We start from the raw sequence: 6,618 nt of genomic DNA on the forward strand, positions 1-6,618 counted from the left end.
TCGGGTCCTGCCCTTAATTTATCTCTAACCATTCTGTTATTGTTGAACTTTTGGATTACTTATGTTCAGAATGTTCTGAATAAACATTCTGAATAAACACGCTGTTTTGAAAGAAAAACATTTTTATACAAATAGCACCTTTTAAACACTTATTTGAGTTATTTTCTTGGGATATGTTGCCAATATTGAAGTTATGCCTATTTTAATTCATTAAATACTTTTTGTGTACCTTTGGAAAGCAAGACATTGATCTCAGCAGAAAATATAACGAAATCCAAGTAGCTAAAGAACCATGATTCATTCTTTAGAAGCTTAGGTAGGAAAATGAAATATACAAGTAAGTTTAATATAAGACCAATATGCCATTTGGCACAAGAGACAACAAGATATAAAAGGCCAGAAGAGGTTTAACCAGAACAGATCCCATCTATAGGATCAGGAAAAGTTTAAGGAGGTGTCATATAGAACATGGATAGTTATTTCTGAGTGGCAGAGATTGGGGATGGGCTGGGGAGAAGCACTTTCCACCAGGACCTAACGTGAATCAAAGCATTAAGATGAGAATGTAGGACCTGTTGAGGAAACAGTGAGTACTTTGGTTTGTATGGGCCTAGAGTATACTTAGAGGAATAGTAGTAATTGAACCAGACCTTTAGTTTGAGCCACATTTTGGAAGGCCTGTATAAATGTCAAGAGTGAAGACAGATCTGGCAACAGCACAGGGAACCAACTGGACAGAGGAGAGGTATAGCAGAGACTCTGTTTGGAAGAATATTGGAATAATCCAGTGCTATGGTCTGAATGTGTCCCCACAAAAGGTGTATGTTGAAATCCTAATACTCAATGTGATGGAATTTACAGATGGGCTCTTCACTTATGAACAGAATTAGTGCCCTTATAAAAGAGACCGTAGAGAGATCCCTCACCCCTTCCACCATGTGGGGACACAGTGAGAAATCAGCAATCTGCAACCTGTAAGAGGGCTTCAGCAGAATCCAACCATTCTAGCACCCTGATCTTAGAATTCCACCCTCCAGAACTATGGGAAATATACTGTTATTTACAACCTACCCAGTCTGCAATATTTTATCTTAGCAGCCCAAACAGACTGAGACTGCAGGCAGTGGGTAACTGCAAAGTCCTGAAGAAGAAAGATGGGAGAGCGTGACACTGAGATTACAAAGGAAAGATCAGATGTAAAACAATTGTGAAGACCAAAACTACAGAATTTGACAGCTGATTGGATATTTGAGGGAAGGAAAAAAAGATAGTTAAAAGCTAGTGCCAAAATTTGGAACCCAAGTGACAAAAAAATACTAGGGCTATGATATATGTGTGGAGAGCATTGTCCATATGAATAAAGTTTTTGGTTTTGTCTAATATTGCACTGGAAAAATATCTGTAGGGATATCTTTAAACCAAATTTGGAAGATATGTTTGAGATGATGATTTAAAACATAGGCAATATGGCATTTATGACAGGCATTTATTTGGAGAGGCCTTAGAACAACTTTTAAAATATGAGAATAATTTTCCAGAAATGGAAGACAATAAGAATCTGCATGATAGATGATAGGAATAGACATGCTATTAAGACATTTTGGACTGAGAAATAGTTGTTTGAAGTCACAATGGCCAGGAGTCTGGATTGCAGGCACTGAACTGTAACCAAGCTGCTTCACTCATGGTGTTCATAGCAAGTCGAAACAGGAATTGTTTAATGATGGTTAATGATTCTTTAGGGAATACAGCTAATACACCACAAATCACCATACAAGGTGATTCTCAGTTCCTAACAACCAAAGGAGAAAGGAGATTTCTTGTTATCTCATAAAGAGAGCAAGCAGCAATGCACCATCAAAGCAAAATATCCTAGAACTAAAGTCAAGGAAGAATGTATCACTTGGGCATTTCACAAACAATGGACATTGTCATCAACAGTCTTAAACTGAAAAATGTGACTCTCACAAACATGTAGAAATTATCTTCAGATTACTATTTCTTATACTAAGTTTGTTTAAAAATCCAATAATGCAGGGCGCATGGGTGGCTCAGTCAGTTAAGCATCCAACTCTTCATTTCGGCTCAGGTCATGATATTCGGATTGTGAGACTGAACCCCTCATCAGGCTCCAGACTCAGTGCAGAGTTTGCTTTAGATTTTCTCTCTACCTCCCCTTCTGTCCCTTCCCCATCTTGCATGGACTCTCTCTTTCTCTCTCTCAAATAAATAAACCTTTTTTAAAATTCCAAAAATACGGTATGTAATAATTGTTCTGTGATGTTATTTCTGTGTAGAGCTAAAGTAATGAGATCAAAGTAGTTTTTTGTGTATGTAAGGATTTTTAAATTTCAAAATTGTGATATATAAAATATACCATCTTACCCATCTTTAAGTATATAATTTAGTGCCATTAAGTACATTCACATTGTTGTGCAACCATCATCACCATCCATCTCCTGAACTAAACTAAAATACTGTACCCATTAAATACTGAAGCCTCATCCTCCCCTCCCCACTCCCTAATAAATGTTTTCACCTATGTTATAGCATGGGTCAGAATTTCCTTCTGTTTTAGGGCCAAATAATATTGGATCGTATAAATATACCACATTTTCTTTATTCATTCATCTGTGAAAGGACATGCAGATTATTTCCACTATTTGGCTCCTGTGGATGCTGTTACTATGAACATCAGTGGGTACCAGACAGTTTTTCAGCTTTTTGGGAACACTCCATTCACCCCTTAGGAAAACAAATTTGAGGAGAATTTCATCTAAGTAGTTCAGGCTCTGTATAAGGAACCTGAAACACGAGCAAAAGTAAGAAATCACAGATCAAGGAAATTCTCACACATGTCATAATATGATGAACCTTTAGAACATTATGCCAGTAAAATAAGCCGGTTGTAAAAGTACAAATACTGTATGATTCCACCTATATGAGGTACTGAGAGTATTCAAATTCACAGAGACAGAAAGTAGAATGGTGGCTGCCAAGGGCAATGAGAAGTTAAGGTTTAATAAATACAAATTTTCAGTGTCACAAAATGAGAAAGTTCTATAGCTGGATGGTGGTGATGGTTGCACAACAATGTGAATGCATTTAATGCCACTGTACAGCTGTGGTTGGGCTCCCTGCTCAGCCGGGAACCTGCTTCTCCTCCCTCTGCCCCTCCCCCAGCATGTGCTCTCTACTCTCTCTTTCTCTCTCAGATAAATAAAAAAAAAAATCTTTATATGTAAAATACTAAATTAAAAAATAAACGTGGGAAGTTTGATCTTAGGTTACTATTTTTTTAAGATTTTATTTATTTATTTGACAGAGATCACAAGTAGGCAGAGAGGCAGGCAGAGAGAGAGGGGGTAGCAGGCTCCCCGCCAAGCAGAGAGCCCGATGTGGGGCTTGATCCCAGGACCCCGAGATCATGACCTGAGCCGAAGGCAGAGGCTTAACCCACTGAGCGACCCAGGTGCCCCTTAGGTTACTATTTTTTTAAAAATTTTATTTATTTATTTGAGAAAGAGTGAGAGTGAGAAAGCAGAAGCAGGGGGAGCAGCAGGCAGAGGGAGAAGCAGTTCTCCACTGAGCAGGGAGCCTGACGGTGGGCTCAATCCCAAGACTCCAGGATCATGACCTGAGCTGAAGGCAGTGGCCCAACTGACTGAGCCACTCAGGCGCCCCATCTTAGGTTACTATGAAAATGATCACCATTTAGGGGCACCTACCTGGCTCAGTCAGTAGAGCATGAGACTCTTGATCTTGGGGTTGTAAGTTTGACCCCCTGTTGGGTGTAGAGACTATTTAGAATGTTTTTTAAAAACACGATTACCATTTATATGTCATTTTATGGTTGAGTAAAAGAAACATGGACCACACAGCCACTTTGGGATGGGGCAATCATGGCAAGTTTGGATGACATCAAATCTATTCTTTGCATGTGTTTAAATGTATATGATAGATGGGAAAACAGTCATAAGGTTGTCGGCTTTCACATTCCTGAGATACAAATGCTAATTTGCCATCCCTGCAATGAAGCATAAATCCAAAAGCTTTAAAAAAAAAAAAATGCAGAGAACTAATGCCCTCATCAAAAGTTAGAAAAAGCACCAAACTCAGAAATTAAAATTAAAAACTCCCAGAGAAATATATTGGTCACATTATTATTATTACTTAAGATTTCATTTTTTTAAGATTTATTTATTTGAGAGAGAGAGAGCACAAGTGGGGGAGGGGGCATGGGGAAGGGCAGAGGGTGAGAAAGAATTCTCAAGCAGACTTCCTACTGAGCAAGTCTCAATCTCAGGACCTGGAATCATGACCTGAGCCAGAATCAAGGGTTGGCTGTTTTAACTGATTGAGCCACCCATGACACACTTAAGATTTTATTTTTAAGTAATCTCTATACCCAACATGGGGACTTGAACCCACAACCCCAAGAACAAAAGCCACACACTTTGCTCCACTGGCTGAGCCACCCAGGTGCCCCCTGTTATTATTTTTTTAATATTTAAAAGTTAGCCTTTATTTCTTAAATTGATGGTGGATACACTGGTCCTCATTTTATTGTTATTCTTTAACATGTACATATGTTACATCTATAGTATTATAAAATATTTACCATAAATTCTTATAAGAAACATTTAATAAAAATGCAATAAATGCATACTTATTTTTCCATTAAAAATATGAAAAATATTTAAATGTGCACTCTATTCAACCTGGCATTTATACTTAAAATAAGTTATCAAGGAAATATATGGATGTTTATAGGGAATTGCCAATAAGTATGTTTATTAAAGCAAGCTTATAATAGGAGAAAACTGAAAACAAACTAGAGTGAATGTTCTACAGTAAGAGTCCTAGAGATAAAAATGACACAGCCATATAAGCCAATACCATGCAGTAATCTTAAAATAATTTTGAAAAAACATTAATAGTATGAAAATACATTGATAACATGTTAATGGGTATTTTACACACACACACACACACACACACAGAAAAAAACCTGGAAGCATATACACCAAACTGTCAACAGTGGTTATTTTGGGATTCTGAAATTATAAGAGATCATAGGTTATTTATATTTTCTCCTATTTGCATATCCATATTTTCTGAGTTTTCAACAATGACAACGTAAAGAGGAAAAAAACTTTTATTTTGTTTTGGTTTAGCAAAATTTTTCTATAAAAGACCAGATAGTAAGTGTTTTAGGCTTGGTGAGCCAGGTGTTTCTATTGTGACTATTCACATCTACCACTGTGCAAAAGCAGCCATAGTCAATATACAAACGAATAAGGTGGCAGCATTCCAATAAAGCTTTATTTATGGACACTGAAATTTGAAGTTTATGCATTTTAAGTGTATTATAAAATATTCTCCTTTTGACCTTTTTTCAACCATGTGAAAAATGTTAAAACTATTCTTAACTTGAAGACTATATTAAAATAGACAGCAGGGGGATGCCTGGGTGGCTCAGTTGGTTAAGCTGCTGCCTTCAGCCCAGGTCATGATCCCAGGGTCCTGGGATTGAGTCCCATGTCGGGCTCCTTGCTCAGCAGGGAGTCTGCTTCTCTCTCTGCCTCTGCCTGCTGCTCTGCCTCTTGTGTTCTCCCCCTCTCTCTCTCTGACAAATAAATAAATAAAATCTTTTAAAAATTAAAAAAAAATAGACAGCAGGTGGAGTTGGGGCCATATTTTTTCACTCCTGTTAAGGACAAGCTTTTGGGGGTTTTTTTGTTTTGTTTTTGTTTTTTTTAGATTTTATTTATTTATTTGACAGACATAGATCACAAGCAGGCAAAGAGGCAGGCAGAGAGGGGCAGAGGGGGAAGCAGGCTCACTGCTGAGCAGAGAGTCCGATGCGGGGCTCGGTCCCAGGACCCTGAGATCATGACCTGAGCTGAAAGCAGAGGCTTTAACCCACTGAGCCACCCAGGTGCCCCACTTTTGGTGTTTATTGCATTGATTTCACTGGATTTCTGCTCTGGTCTTTTATATATATATATATATATAAATATTATTTAGTATTATTTATTTTAAAAACAATTTTAAAGGAATAAGATGCCTGAATAGAATATACAGATGGTTGGTAGGCTGTGTTGACAGGTGCTCAAACTATCATGGGTCCAGCTTGGTTCCTCTTTCCAGAATATACTCAGATCCTGGACCAATAAATTTGTTCATGTTTATTTAATCTGTTCACCAAAGCACTTGAACCCCATACTGATGCAGCCTGCTGCAAACTGGGGCCTAAAACTCTCTACAAACTTGATGGAAGGACCCACTTTGTCTCTCTCCAAGCCAGATTTTATTCTTCTGGTAGGTTGAGCCATTTCTTGCTTGAGCAAGAAATGGCTCAACCTACCAGAAATGAGAGCATTCACTCATTTTTTCTCAGTCATGTGCACATTTCCGTGTCCTGGCTCCTCTGTGAAGGGCATGCTCGCTGGAGTTGTATGGCTCTTGATCCACATCCCGATTCTCTCTTTCTATTTGTAGTACCTTCCACAAGTTATTTATCTATTTCTCTTCCCAGACTTTCCTCCCCGCTTTATCAGGGCTAAAATGCTCTTGTGGTCAATCACTTGCACAGATAGGGTTGTCTGACCAGCA

This window comes from Lontra canadensis, unplaced genomic scaffold (genome assembly GCF_010015895.1).
Source record: "Lontra canadensis isolate GAN:19392208 unplaced genomic scaffold, GSC_riverotter_1.0 scaffold12, whole genome shotgun sequence".
Classification (NCBI taxonomy): Eukaryota; Metazoa; Chordata; class Mammalia; order Carnivora; family Mustelidae; genus Lontra; species Lontra canadensis.